Source organism: Dipodomys merriami, unplaced genomic scaffold (genome assembly GCF_024711535.1).
Source record: "Dipodomys merriami isolate MVZ:Mamm:240054 unplaced genomic scaffold, mDipMer1.0.p SCAF_15, whole genome shotgun sequence".
Classification (NCBI taxonomy): domain Eukaryota; kingdom Metazoa; phylum Chordata; class Mammalia; order Rodentia; family Heteromyidae; genus Dipodomys; species Dipodomys merriami.
Genome location: NW_027202826.1, coordinates 3,735,587 through 3,751,417, shown reverse-complemented (window position 1 = coordinate 3,751,417; position 15,831 = coordinate 3,735,587). Strand labels below are relative to the sequence as shown.

At 40.6% G+C, this 15,831-nt stretch overlaps 1 protein-coding gene across 1 annotated transcript in view; it reads left to right on the top strand.

Moving 5' to 3' along the window:
* Window positions 1–13,122, top strand: part of LOC138827050 (uncharacterized) — a 73,946-nt gene extending 60,824 nt beyond the window's left edge. The window contains exon 7 of the mRNA XM_070022573.1: window positions 12,926–13,122. The gene's annotated coding sequence lies outside the window, so the exon portion shown is untranslated. The remainder of the gene's footprint in view (window positions 1–12,925) is intronic.
* Window positions 13,123–15,831: the final 2,709 nt, after the last annotated feature.

The window sequence follows — 15,831 nt, the reverse complement described above, 5'->3', positions numbered from 1 at the left end:
TACTGATACATTTCATTTCAGATTGGCTCAGTAAAAGCCTATACACATTGTTCTTACTGTGCCCACAAATGATTTTTTTCCCCTCTCTTTAAACATCTCGATATTATTGTGGGCGGACCTCATACAAGGAAGGCTGCATGGGGCCTTGAACTCGTAGAGGAACCAAGAAGGGCTGAGTGGGAACCCACGCATGCCGGGGTCCCCGGGTCCTGGGGGATAGGTGGCTCATCGCTGCTTCACAGAAAAGCGTGAAGACAAAGCACACATTCACCCCTGGAGAAAAGCCGCTTTCCACAGAGAAGGGAGCGATCGAGCTTCAGCTGATGGAGTGAAGTCAGGAGAGAGGCAGCAGGCGGCCAAAAGGATGGAGAAAGAAAGAAGAGCAAAGCGATGACTGGTCTGTTACCACGTCCCATGGGAAGCCCAGGACAGGGGTGGAAGGCCCGAACCTGCTCTCGTGAGCATCCCTGAGCTCTCCTGTCTGCAACCCACACAGGAAGCGCATGCTGGGGAGGACAGAGCATCCATTGTATCCGGGCTTTCAGCGGGGATGGACCTGTCTTCCCAGAGACCGACCATCACACAGATATACATTGTATCCAGGTTTTCTGCCAGGATGGAGCTGCCTTCGCAGACTGACTGTCACACAAGGACCAGCACAGCGGTCCCGAGAGGGGACCCACCCCCCCACAGAAGCTGGGTTGTCAGCATTTCCAAGCTGAAGTTGTGGTCCCGGATCAATACTCATCTGCCGCAGCAGACAGCCCTGCCTCATCTGAAAAGGTGAACTGGAAGTGAAGGCGTTCTATGCACAGACGCCAGGGAGGAGGAAGGGTGATAAACACCATAACCAAAACTCTGTGGAGGAGGCAATACCGAGAGCAGAGTCCCGCTCACTAACAGGAAAATGCAGACGTACCTCTCCATCGTATCAGACAAAACCAAGAAAAGATTTTCTAATCTCAAAAGCAAGTTGAGGGAAAGATCAAAGTGACTACTGCAGTGATTATGAAAAGAAAGGAAACATAGCCAATAATCACAAATCTTCAAATCTAAGAAAAGTACAGAGTGGAAATAATCTAACAGAAAAATGGCCAGGCCTTTGGAAGCAGGTAAATACTACTGGACACAAGGACAGAAACAGACAGACATGAGGAATAGTGAAAGATAAAAGTGATAAATGTGGCTATAATAGACAAGAATAAAAGGTTAACATAAATGTGGCAAGATTTCTAGAAAAAAGGCATAAAACAACAATGAACAACACACACACACACACACACACACACACACACACACAAGCACACACACACAATGAAGAAGAGGCCTCCTTACTAGCAGGAGAATGGAATCTCTAGATCTCTAGATCAAAATCACAAATATGTTTAAGACAAATATTAAGATAAATAGTGAAAAAATGTGTTAGAAACACGATTGAGCAATCAAGAAAGAATCCTGGGTTCTAGAGGCGGGAAGAAGGAAGGCATTCAGCTTCTCACTTGTGAAGTAACCGCCGTCGACAGTCCAATGAGCTTCACCGTCCTGGAGAAGAAGCGTGTTCCATGTCCCTAGCAGGCCTGGCATGGATGCAGAACCAAGTGAAAGGCTCCAGGATTTCCAAGTTCAAGGTTACTCCACTGTGGAGTTTTCACAATGATTCTGGGTGAATTCATGGTGAGTGTGTAAATCAAGGCGAAAGCAAAATCACTTGAGAAAATAGCAACCAATGCACACTTATTTCTTTCATATCTAGCGCCTTGTGTACACATTTAGGTGTAACAGTGGTCCAGGCATGGCGAATCTCCAGCTTTAATTTTCTTCCTCCCAGTGTGTTGCCAACTAAGGCACTGAACAGAGAGTGTATCTCGCTGAGTTCCCAGGCACCAGCTCACCAGCCCCTCCCTGTCTATCACTTCCCAACTACTAGTCTTTCATTTGGACTACTTTAAAAGTAAGATAAAAAATAGCATCATTAAAATAAAACAGATGTCAACCGATGCAGCGTTGTTCAGCTGAAATGGTGCAGTGAGAAGCCATTCGCCTTGTGTCTGGAAATAGCAAATCCTTGATGACTACTGAGGTTTCTTCTTCTTGAGAACTGGCCCACAAAACGCACTCACCTAAAACGACCACACCTGAGACAAAGTGTAAAGCAAAGCGAGCAGCATTGATCGTTGCTGCTCCCCAGGGAGGATGACGTAAGCCAGAAACCAACCACGAGAAGACAGAACTGCACCTCACGTCTGAGGAGTCCAGAATGGATTTGCCAGCTGGTGGAGATCTGGGCCTTTGTCCTGCCTTCGCACCTATCTGAATCTGATCCAAGGCTTACTTGGTTCCAGCCACCATCACGGCCAATTCTCCGTCCTTACTGCTGCCCAGCGTGACATGAGAAACTCCTGCATGCTGAGCCCGACTTAACACTGGTGCCATCCCGTCTCGCAGGTGGCTGAAGAGCGGCTGAGATGGATACTAGCCCTTCCTCCTCCACGCACCGCCACGCCTGCAGGCTGACTGCCACCAGACCACCGTTAGGGAGCAAAAATTATTTCTCAGGTACTGTAAGTTTCAGGAGTGCAAAGCTATCGAAACATCTCCCCCTGCCTTCAACATACTCAGGTAGTAAGATAATTCATAGGATGTTTTTTTCTGGCTGTTTCTGTTGTTCATAACTTGGAGAGAAGAGAATGGTCTACACTCAGCTCCAGTTGCTGTACCAGGCAATGCTAACCAAGAATGCTTATCAGGAATGTTCCAAGAAAAGGTGTTGAAACAAAGTAATAACAAAAGAGGCCAGGTATTTCTGGAAAACAGCATATAAATACTCATGCATGTATGTTCTGTGTGCATGTCTATTTCACATATACCCAGGTGGTGAGACATGAAAATACAAACAAAGACATGGAATGTGGCTAGATTATTATTAAGATGTAAGAACTCTGTTCTACTGGACTTCGGCTTTGTTATCCTCAGAATAGCAAAGTGCTTTGAATTGAATCACATAGTACAACCGCTGTAATAAAGTCCTGTGATGTAAACATCCCTTTGACACACGTAAGCCGTAACAGGTGAAGGACAGCATAACACATGTGTGCTACGTGTTCTCCAAGTCATTTCTCTAAGTTTATTCTTGTGCCGTGGCCTCCTTATCTTTTTATTTACAGCTAGATATTTTCAAGTGGAATAGCAGAATTCACTAATGTCTGTGAATTTCCTGAAAATGCTTGATGATGGATCAACTCGAGAGTGATGTTAATGCTGTGACAAGAAAATTTGCTCGTGGAAATGTTCCATTTTCAGATACATGTTATCTCCCTTAACAAACTGGGACGGGAGCAATTCGAGAGTGCCCCAAGAAGAGAACCATTTCAGAAGAGAAGTGTTGGTGTTTTAGTTTTTTTTTTTTAACCAAGGATTAATGTTTGTTAGGTTATTAGTTATTGATTATTTATTTATTAGTTGTTTATTATTAATTGTTTATCACTAGTTGTTTAGCACTAGTATCACATTGTCTAAATAGTTAAATAGTTGAACAGAAATTATTTAAAAATACCAGAGGCAGATATTTAGAGATTACTGCAATGGAAAAGGAGATTTGTAAGTGTTCTTTCCTGCTGTTCTCACGGCAAACTTCTTAACACATTTACATGGCACAGGCATTCAAAGCTGTCATCACCACCCTCCCTGTCATTCCAGTGCTGAGGATGGAGTCCCGGCCTCCTGCGTGCTTGGCCAACATTCACCCAGTGCACTACATCTTCGGCCCTCACACAGCACCTCTTTTGTAGCTGTTCAAGGTTGACCAAATTAGCCTGAAGGCTATGGTCAGATGCTGCCCGTTTCTTAGCATGACGGCGTTGTGCGTTCCTATGAATCCTAGCTAAATTAGAAGTGTCGAATTCCTGACTTCTAGAAAAAAAATCTAAGATACTTAATTTCATTTTTCATACTTACTTGAAAATTCACAGCGGCTGATTACCTTCGGTGACTTTTTTTTCCCTCAGAAAAACATTCCTTCAGTTCATCTTCTCCCAATCTCACTTAATGAGCTTGCTATGCCTGGCTGGTTTCCAAGAACTTAGAAACCTTATCGAGTAGAAAGACGCTCAGGCCCCTTGAACTTTTCTCCTTGTCATGTAGAAGTGGGAGTGCGGCACTTCAAACGTGAAAAGTGCCTATGAATAGAAATTTAAAGCTGGGAAAATAAGGCCTCTAAAATATTAACATGAATCAGTGAGATAAATTAATCTCACCGTCACTTATATATTGATGTGAATAGCAATGAATGTTCCAGCAGTAACTGCCAGACTGCCTCTCTGTAACAACCATTCAGGCTGTGCAGAAATCCTTTCTCATTGACATGGTGTGAGAGCCTTCATTTTAGGACGTAGTTGATTACAAGATTGTGATATCTAGCAGGAGAAAGTCCTAAAAATCTAAGACAGTGTGGAAAATGTTAGCAATCTGGAAACCTTTATGACCTCTGTCATAATGAACAGCTCTGTGCTAGGTGGCCATTCTGGCCATAACCTCTGTGATCTCCAGTATGTCTGAGATTAGCCAAGCTACGTTGTTCTAAGCCTTTCACACTTAAAACTGTTGCCTCCGGATGGAAATTTTCCAGGTGATCTGATTTGCAATTTATGGCTTCGTAGGGAGCCTGACTTCTTCCCGTGGACTCATTCTGAACAATGCAGTTCAGTTCAACACAGACATTAGCTCCGGCTCCTGTCATGGAATCACCATGTTGATGTTGTGGTACTGTGGACGTAGTGGAATGGTTCACTTACTAAACTTTATGAGGAGGGACTGAGCAGCCAGGAGACAGTGCATGCATCTCAAAATTAGTATTTTTTAGCTTATTGTTGCTATTAGTGTCTTCCCAGAGTCAGGATGGACAGTTTTATAACTTTTCCAGAAACTCATGTACTTCACATTGATTTCTAATCTGTCGGCGTCAATTGGTTCAAATATTTTCTTCACATTCACTTGAATCTGTGGGTTCATCTCTATTGTTGCCACTTGGAGAGAATCCTGTCATTCAGATGTTTTTCCTTCACCAGATTTGCTGTTGGTTGCCAATTACCTCACTTTTTATAAAGTATGAAGAGTTTTAATTGGGTAGGTATCTTGTATTGTTGATTTGTATTACAAGCCACTGTTTTTTTATTTTTATTTTTATTGTCGGTCGTGGGGCTTGAACTCTGGGCCTGGGCACTGTCCCTAAGCTCTTCAGCTCAAGGCAAGCGCTCTACCACTTGAGCCATAGTGCCACTTCCGGCTTTTTCTACTTATTTGGTACTGAGGAATTGAACCCAGGGCTTCATGCATGCAAGGCAAGCACTCTACCTCTGAGCCACCTTCCCAGCCCCACCTTCCACTGTTTAATAGTCCAGTATTAATCACTTTTTATTACCTCTTGTACACACATCTAATGTTATTTATTTTTTAATGTACTTGAGGCTATAAATTACCTTGCAATTATTTTTTATGACATCCTGCAAGTTTATTTTTTTAACAAAATGTTATGTCTTTGTTATTCTACCTTGATTAATCCAGATAAAAGAGCAGATAAATTAAGTTGGCAAGGGAAACAGGAGGGAGCAAGGGCACAAAGGCATGATGTATGCCAGGAATATTTTGGGCTCAAAGTAAGACACTAGCCACGTAAAACTGACAGGGACCACATGGTTATTTATTGTTCTCTTTAATGAAATGTCTAAAAGTGAGTGTTCCCAGAGTTTTCTGAAGTTCTATGTGTTTTATCAAGGATCATTACCTTTCTTCTTTGTTTCCTTTTGTGTGCCAATTATTTTACTTCTATGAAGTTGGCTGAATTGCTAAGAATTGCCCTAACATGAGATAATCCCAAACGGCACCACTGTGGAAAGATACATTCTTGGTGCAGTCTCTCTTTAGCAGTGAATAACAGATGCAACCCTCCTTCCAAAATATACCTCTCATAAGGTTATTTACCAAATATGGTCATATATCTGCTCTTCAATCAATTATTGGACAATGACTCCCCTGTGTGTCCTATGCGTTTTGACTCTTCCTTTATGACTTGAAGAAGGAACTGTAACAATACCTATTGTCTCAATAATAATAATTATAACTTAGCGTTTATGTTAGCAGGCATTCTGTTAGGCCCTCCACAGGAATGCCCACATCATCTAATCTCCAGTGTGACTGTTGAGTTTGCTGTAGCATTGCCTTTACTTTTCAGATAAGGACAAAATAAGAATTCTGTAAACTAAACAAAAAGAAGGGCAAACGGTTGCTACACAATGACAGCCAGTGTTGTCTGTCATGATTGTCTGCATTCTTGGTGGAGTAAGTAAAAACTGTTCAAGTCCACTATTCGTACTTACCAAATAACTTTCCTAAAAGGCCTTCAAGAGAGGAGTTATCAACAGTGGCAATATTATTGGATGGAAGAGAAGCTAAGAGAGTTTGTGCTTCAAAGAATGTCCTTATTTTCAGAGTTTAAAAAGGTGGCTCAGTGGTAGAGCGCTTGCCTCACATGCATGATGCCCTGGGTTCGATTCCTCAGCACCTCATAAGCAGAACAAGCTGGAAGTTGGAAGTGGCGCTGTGGCTCAAGTGGTAGAGCATTAGCCAACCAGGGTTCAGGCCCCATGACAAAAAAGTGTATATTTAATGGTTTAAATCATTTAGGAAATACCTGTAAGAGGACTTATTGTTAGATAAAAATTAAATTTCAGCAAAAATGATTTCAAAGAGTTCCAATTTTTTGTTTCCTGCAGAAAGGGGCAAACTATGAAGATGAATAAGGAAGTGCAGTTGTGTTGAAGTCAGGCAAAAATGCCCCTTTTAAAGAAACCAAGCACTTATTTTATTTGATGACAACTTGGCCTCTTCCATCCTTTCTGCACAAGGCGTTTTCTCAGAGGGGAGGCTAACGGCTATCCTAAGGGTTCTCTTATTTCCCATGTGAGTGTATTACAAACGTGACCTATCCATCTTAGAATCCTTCCCTTCCTGGTTTAGTTTCTTTGGAACATGCAGAAATATCTTAGAAATAGACACGCCACATCTTTAATTTACATTCTGATTCCACAAGAACACCACTGTCGCTTGGCTGTGAAATAGACTCGATTGAGTTTCCTAAGCGCTGATTCTCAAGTGCATTGAGATGCTGGTGGTGAACATTGTTCTCCGCCTTGGTCATTTTCTGACTTTTTGCCTCTCTGTTTCTCTTGCTGTCGCTCTCTCTCCACCTCTCTCCACACACAAACCTCTGTATCTGCATGTGCATGCGCACACACACACACACGTTTGCTAAGGGATATAGTTCTTTCACTCATTTTTTTTTAATGTGCATCAGCCTAGATGGTGGATCCAGAGGTGGGAGCCATGCCGCCGGGGTTGGGGGGGTCCTGGCTGTAGACCATCTGCCTTGCCTGCCGTGAACTGGAGTCGGCACAGCATTAGGAAGCCCCGTCGGAGTGGCTGAGCCCACAGGAGAGCAATCACATCAGTCGTGTGCTGCTAGTGTTCCTCTAGATGGCTAATTCAACACGGAGAAAGAGAAGGGCTCAACTGGTTTCCCTAAATGGAGATGCCAAAATAATCGCCAAGCTGTCTTCAGGAAGAGTCAGGGGAACGCTGAGAAAATCAGCAAGGCCTTTTATCCCAATTCCCTGCCCCCTAAGCCCTTTATAAAAGGGTTTTTCTTTTGTGTGTGTGTGTGTGTGAAGATACAGTAAATACCCAACAATGAAACCTGAGAAACAGCAGGTTAGTTTGTACTAGAACAGAAAGAATCAAGATATTGAGAGGAGACAGAAAAAAAAAGGAAGAAAAGAAAAGAAAAAAAAGTGGAGGGAGTTGTAGGATGGCCAACAAAAAATAAATAAAGGGTAATTTCATGGATTTTGGATCATACAAAAAAGAATCAGAGATTCCGAATGGTCTGTCTATTTATTCATTTTGGGTTGTTTATGAGGAATGTGAGGTACACAGTACCTCTGCGATCACCATAGTCGCCTTTTGCTATTACTGGGGTTGTGAATCTGAACCCTTAAGTTCCTTTCCAGTCTCATTAGTAATACTTCCCTTACCATCTTCCAAATAGCAGAGTGATTGTTTCTGCTGGCAAGTTATTTTGTGCTGGATGATACAAGCATATCTCATATACACTGATTATGATTGAGTAATTGTAGAGCGAGAGTCTATTTGTTCCAAAACCAAAATGGGTTTTTACAATATTGAGTCCAGCTATGCATATGGTAAAAGTCCAAAGGGGCTAAAACTTTTTAAAGACAAATTCGTTATTGGTTAGACAGGCATTATACAAACCGGCTGTTTGTGTTTTATGAAACATTTCCTTTCTACCAATGCTGTGTTCTTCATTCAGCTCATCTGTAGATTTCAGCAGTGCCTGAAGACTTATTTCATCAGTATTTCAGACTCTTCATTAAATGTTTCAATATTCATAATGTACTTATAAAAAAACACTTTTAAGAATAAATGTTTATGGCCATTGAGTGTTTCCCCCTGAATCAATACTTCGATGAAACAGGAAATATCATGGCAAAGTTGATTTTCCAGGCCATTTAAAGTAATAAAAAAGAGCTTTGGTGAGTTTTCCTTCAAAGTAGCACTTATTACCCGTCTTGCAAAACAATGCATTCCCCATATAAATGAGAGATTTCCATGTCTCACTTCACTCAACTGCTCTACTCCCTAGTTAGGCATCTGTTAGACAGTGAGACTGTTTTGCACGGAATATTGGCTGCATCACTGATGTAGCTTGAATAACAACACTTCTTTCTCAGGAGAGATTGATTCGATGCTTCACATGTCAAGAAGGAAGACTGAACATTCACATTACACTAATTGTCAGGGTGTGACTATGGCATTGCCACGTCTACATACTTCACAGCAGTGGAAACCGAAGCCCAATCATTGTGAACACAGGAAGGCCTGACCCAGCGTCCTCTGTGTGGCACACACATAGTTTCACATGTGGGGTTTGGATTTGTGTCTTTCAAAGTAATGGTGTAGAATCCAACAACTGTTTCTGTAGTTCTGAGGATATGGACCTCCCTCCCACGATTAGCAGAAGTTGGGATTGCCATTTTTTATCATTATTCAAGCAAGATTTCAATTCTTCCTTCCAACTTTATGTTTTAATTTAAAAGTTCATATTTACAATTGTTGAATCTGTTATAGGTAGATGAGAACTGTGTAAAATGTTTTAAAATGTTTTTATTGTAAAAATAGTGTACAGAGTGGTTACAGTTACATGAGTAAGGTAATGAGTACATTTCCTCCTCTTTGTTTTTCCCCTACCATCCCTTCCCTCCCCACCTTCCCAACTCCCCCCTCTCCTCCCCTAAGTTGCAAATATTGTTTTCTGTCTTGTACATGTCTGTTACAGTGGGTCAACCTGTATCCTTGTTTCAGTATTTTGTTATTTCCCTTCCCCTCCCCAAATTAGAAAAATGTATATACAAGATGCAAGGCACCGATGTCAAATACAGTGAAAACAGGGTTATACCATGGGGGAGGAACATATAAGAGAAACAAAAAAAAATCACATAGTACACTTTAGATACATTAAAAACAACAGAAAGAAGGATAAAACCTCTTGTGTCCCTATCTTAGGGTTCATTTTGCTTAACATCATCTTATCTGGTCAAATGTACATAGCTTTTGACCTTTTCTGCTTGTCTTCAACATATACTAGTTATTGCAAATAAGGGAAACCATGGAATCTGTTTCTTTTGGCCTAGCTTGCTTCACTTATATTAAGTGTGTAAAACTTTTATTTCAGTGATCATAAATTCCTGGACCTTAGCTGCCATAGCACGTGACATTGACTGTGTGGAGAAAATACTGTCTCTGCCTATGAGTGACTGCTTTCTTGGGTTGAAATTTATTGTAGCAATTGTACAAGTATGAATCATCCTGAGGCCAAAGGTTGTGGCTACAATGATGCACTGGATTAATGAGGGGAGCGGAATTGTTGAGCTGAAAGACTTTGAAACAACAGTTACATAATCAAGATAAAATTTTGAGTGACATTATTTTCTTTTCATTAGAGAAGTGCTTCAGACATTACTGGATAGCAATTCAAATGAGAAAGTGGTCTCCTTTATCTTGAAATAATTGTTTGGAAAATAATGGACAGAGTTTTACTGGCTGAAAATCTGAACATCTACTTCCTCATGAAGAATCAATGTTTTTGATCAAACACAGTGCCCATTTCAATTTGAGGTCTTTTTTTGTCTTTTAGTCAAGAAGAGACGTTTGTTTTATAGAACAATGGGAATGGAATCTATACAAGGAAGTTGATATTATGATATTTATAAATATTCCCCATATATATGACCTAGTCCTTGAAAATATCTCTTATTAAATTCAATTGGTTAATGTTTTTGCTGCCAATTAAAAAAAACTCTTTTAAATCAAATTTTCCTTAGACTTATCAAACGATATGGGCAGAACCTGAAGATAGTACAGAAGGTATCACAAAACTTCACACATGTAAACAAACACATGTGACACAGCAGAGTATATATTAGCTATATTCCATTTACAAAACCAGAGCATTTGGTGAGCTGATATTTAATTGCTATTTCCCTGCTTCTGCTGGTTTTTATCTATCTTGTCAAGGGGTAAAGGGCCCCAATTCATAATTTTGACAGTTAACCTCATTTATCTAATGGGATTATTGTTAATAACACAAAAATGATAAATAAAAATAATTTGAGAACTACATCATAATGTATTTTGTAGAAAACTGAGGCTAGAAACAATGAATTTTCTTCATTAGAGATGGGAAAATGTTAACATTTCATTGAACAGCAAGCAAGAGAATTTAAATTCCCTGGGATCATCACTGGCTGCTTTCCTTCACCTTTTGTCCTCAAAGTGATTTGGTGGTTGCTCTAAAACGTGCAACAATTCTTTCCTTAATTCTTTCATATCTTTATTCACTAAGGAAGATTTTTACTTATGGCCTTTCAATTTCAAGAAATGTAAATATCCAAACAAGTATACCAATAACGTAGTGTCATACCGCTTCGAAAGTCTAGGATCAGGACTCCTACATTGTACTGCAAAATACTTTCAATGACATCGAATGCATGGATACAGTTGGTGGTGTGGCTTCGGAACAGAGCCAATCTTCTTAGGACTCTTCTTACCAATGCAGGTGGATACTTGGAGAAGAGACTTCAGTAGGGCCAGCATATTACATTTTCTCCCCAACTCCTGAATGTATTAGTCTGAAACATTAGCCAGGCTAAAACGAAGTTCTGTTGCTGGTCTACAAGCACATCTCTTGTTTTCCTAAACAGGCAAATGGCGTTGGGATGTCATGGATCTTCTTAATACTAAGTTGAAGACAATTTCTTGTTGGAATGAAATTATCTTTGATATTTGAATTGAAAACTCCATATAAGCAAGCATAGAGTTCTACGAATGATTGATAAAGTGAAATTCAATTAGAGTTTTGTCAGCTCTTTCTTCTCTACAGCTTAGTGAAATCTGCAAAACTTAGTGTTATAATATGTCACAAACTCCTTTAAAAGAAATGACCAAGACGGAGGTAGAAGTATAACTGGGAAATGACTCCTCTAACTCTTTTGCCCAGAACGTACTGCTTCCCTTTTACCTGCCTGTGACCTCTATGCGTAATGAAAAGCAGGGGGAGGGGAGGGAGGAGACACAGAAGTGCCTGTTTGCAAGGACAGGATGAAAGATTCGAGAGTCAACTGGTTACACCACCATATTTTCATAAATTTTGGCTTTCCTAGTGATTTGCACCTTGACCTGTAACCATAGAGAAACAGAAGGTTGAATTTTAATATGTTGATTAGAATAATGTGCATTTGTACATTGCCTTCAATGCAGCCATAACTGGTTCTGTGACTTACTCTTGACGTAAGATCCTGGGCATGAAAGTGTATGCAGAGTATTTCTGGCTTTTCTAATACGATGAAATGGACACTGCTACGCTATGTGGCAACACTTCCCTCCACAGACATCCTGACTACACTACAAAGGGGGGAGAGATGTCAGAGCAGGGAGAAGAACTACTCCTCAGCCGAAAGCACTAGACTGCAAATGCAGAATCTGGGAGAATGAGCTAGCATTGGGCTGTGTGTGTCTATCTTAGTCATGTTTTTTTCTTGTGGACTAACCAAGGCCTTGGTGGTGGGAATCCCTCAAAGAATGCATTCGGGGGGGGGGGGGCGGGTTCCCAGTGTGAAAAAGGGCACAAGCCAGTTCCTCCTGGTGAATTTGAAGGGAAAGAAAATACCTTGAGATTTCAAAACAATATGCCTGTGTTTACAGGATCTGTTGGCTCCACTTATTCGAACCAAATCATTCAGGAAATCCTACACATGTATGGAAGGTAGCATCGATGGGGCATGCCAGGAGACCGGAGGAGATGGGGTTCTGCCTGGCAAGGAACGCCTGCTCAGACTGCCGGAAGGGAACAACCCGTGGGCACGGTGTTTCTGAACCGTGAAGTGTCAGCCCCTCGGTTTTCCATCCCTGAATCTGTAGAATGTTGCTTTAGTTTTGGCAAACGTATACACTATTGCTTCATTCCCCGTAAGTCTCAATAATATCAAATAATAAAGTACGGATGGCGCATAGATGTACACGGGCAACCTTCAGTCCTTACGTGAGTAAGCATGGACGGTAATTCCTGAAATGATCCCCATTTCAGAGATGAGGAGGAACTCAGACATGAGGAAATTAAGCATCATAATTAAATACCAAAATGCCAACAAATACAAACCGGAGGAATCTGGATCCAAGTCCTGTGCTTGCTGCTGTGTTCCATTCAAATGCATTTGAATGTCTTGGTAAATTGTGAAGACTTCCTTTATGTAAGTAACACTTATATGATAACCATTAGTTTTCTTTTCATTTATGGCAGGTAACAATGTCCCCAAGTGAGTATAAAGCAGTTCTGTTCTCGAGGTTGAGACTTGGTGGGACTTGGTACCTCATCAACAGAAGGTGGTGAGCAGGATGCTCCCTGAACATCATGGCTAGCAACATCCGGAACATCTTGGAAGGCTACGGGCTTTCACCCAGCCATGAACCTTCACGGCACATGCTAGTCCTGGACCCAGGATGGGGGCCATAATTTATGAGGCTCAGTGAAAACGACTGCATCATAGACAATGCGATAAGTGAAAGGGAAAGGGAACTCACAGAACAACGATGATCCACAGCAACAATGAAACTCACTTAACACTATAATATTACAACTTGGGAGGCTCAGGGAGGGGTAGGTGGGAGGTCCAGAAGGATGGGGTAATCATGATAATTAAAAATAAATGTAATCCCCAGCTCATCACCTTTTCAATTAAAAATTTAAAAACATACTGAGAGATTGAAGCTTAATTCAAAGCAAGGTCTTTGAAAGAAGTGTCCAATAAAGTTATAAATGAGGGTTGTACGTCAGTTAGAGGAATCACAGAGAAATGTTAAACAAATGGGAAGGTCTTATTCCCCTTCCATCGCTCTGTGTGTGAAGATGGCGTAGGCAGCCCCGCAGACTGGGAGCTGGGAGCATTTCACGGGTTATACTGGCCCTTGCAAGGTTGTCTTGTAATTTTTAACGTGCTGCTTTCCTCCTTGCCAGTTCTAATTGTGTACATTTATCCTTTGTCTCTTTCTTTTCTAGTTAAATTGTCCCATCTAACTTGTTATTTGAACAAAAATAGGGTGTTGATTTCTTAATTGTTCTAATGTGTTTTTATTTTCCACCACACTAATTTTGGTGTTTATTTTTATTCCTGCTTTTGCTCTGCTTTCTGATGGTTTTCCTTATCTTTCCTTTGCTAGGTTTTTGAACTGACAATTTATTAAAGTATTGTTATCCTTTGGCTAGTCAGTTACATTTTTTCCTATTTATCAAATTGAGTTCCACAAGTTCTGAAATCTTGTTTTGTTAATATTTTAGGAAAGTAAAAATTCTATAATATACTGTTATATTTCCTTCTTTGGTCTAAAGATGGCTTTTATAATTCTATTAAATTTTTCAGAAGGAAGAGTCTTTGAAACACATAAGCATTTTTCTGGTTCTTGCATTGTGATTAGCGAGGATTAGTAGTTAGGTTTATCGCTCATAACCCCAGCACCTCCAGGCAGTAACTTTAAGAAGTCATGTGCATTGTTCCGGAAAATCCTTTCCAACCTACAGGTGGAGGCTGGCAAAGACTTCACCAGGCCATGTGGTTAGACTTAGAGGCAGCGAATAATGGATGTTTAAGAACTGGAACTGCAGGACATGAATGATCACACTCATCCTGGAGAAGGGAGGACCGGACCCACTGGCCAGTTCTGTGGGTCCAGAGGCACAGAGCCTGGCCTACCAGCATGGGTAGGTCCGGGGAGCATGGCTGAGTCTGTCCCCTATCTGCCTGGGTAGGCCAGGGGTGTTGGTGGCTAAGCTTAGAATCCCACACTAAGTTTTCTGTGCTCAAAACTTTGCTCTGTGACTCGGTCAGCACCAAGGCTGCCTTGTTCTTCTTTCTCAAATCCGTAGGGCCTTCGCTGTGTCAGAGATGCTCAAAACAAGAGAAACGAGGGCAAAGAGAGCCAAGCAGAAGCCTGCGCTCCTGCAGCTGAGCATTCTGAAGCCAGTTCAGGGAACTGAAAATGTGCTGTAGCAAAATGAGAGATAATCACGGCTCTGGAGACTCTAAGCGGAATGGGTTATGGAGGTACATAACTGGAGTTACCAGGCGAGGGGAGTCCATGTAACAGGTAATTCATATCTCTGGGAAATGATAAACATTGGTTAGATCACAGGACCAGCTTCTAGTTTGCTTCTGCCTTTAGAACTCTTAATATCTTCCAGTTGTTGCCATGACATTTATTAAATATAGCAACAGTTTCATTTAGTTGATCTTTTTCTTTTCTTACTAAAAAGATGTTTTGTCTAGTTCTTTTTTTAATACACTTTTTGGAAAACTGGTTCTTTCCTGAAGCAATTTAAGCCAATCACATTGATTTATTTCTTTTAACTTCAGGATTCTGGTGGAGAATGTCTTGGACAGAGATCCTAATGATGCACTGTGCCAAGTGAGAATTATTGCAGTGGTCAGCACTAAGATTTTATTTCTTAGATTATGTAAATGTTTTGGTGCTGATCACAATATCTGCTCTTAAAAACATCAACCAACTTCAAAGAATATGGATACTTCTAATAGCATTTGATTTAAAGCATGGAAATTTTTACAAAAAGATACAAGAACTATTGAATGTGGGTTTTCATTCATTTTAGGAAACATCATATTTAGGGGAAAATGAAACATAAAAAAGAACAGGAATCATTGAGACAAACCACCTAATACCCAATTCTTGATTTCTGTTGGTTTTATTGATCTTATTAATAATATAGTTATGTGATTATTTCTCTTCATGACTACATCTAGTATCGTGCTAACTATAGAAATAAATCTGTCTTGAAAATACAGGATCGGGAACACTGATCTCAAATATCAGTGTCTAATTCAGGTCTCAAAATACTAACAAGTCTATGGAAATTGGTGTCTTCGGGATAAGTTAATATGCAATATGCAATATTAATATGCAATATGATTTATGTAGTATGTAATATGATATATAATAAATATATTAAGATAATATTATGTAACATACTTATATAAGTAGTTTAATATGCAAATAAACCATGTAAGACTCAAATGAAACAGCGAGAGAGAGAGAGAGAGAGAGAGAGAGAGAGAGAGAGAGAGAGAGATAAGGGGCCTGAAGAATTCAAAACTGAGCACTCAGTGACCATAAAAGAATCACGTCTTTGTGAGGCTC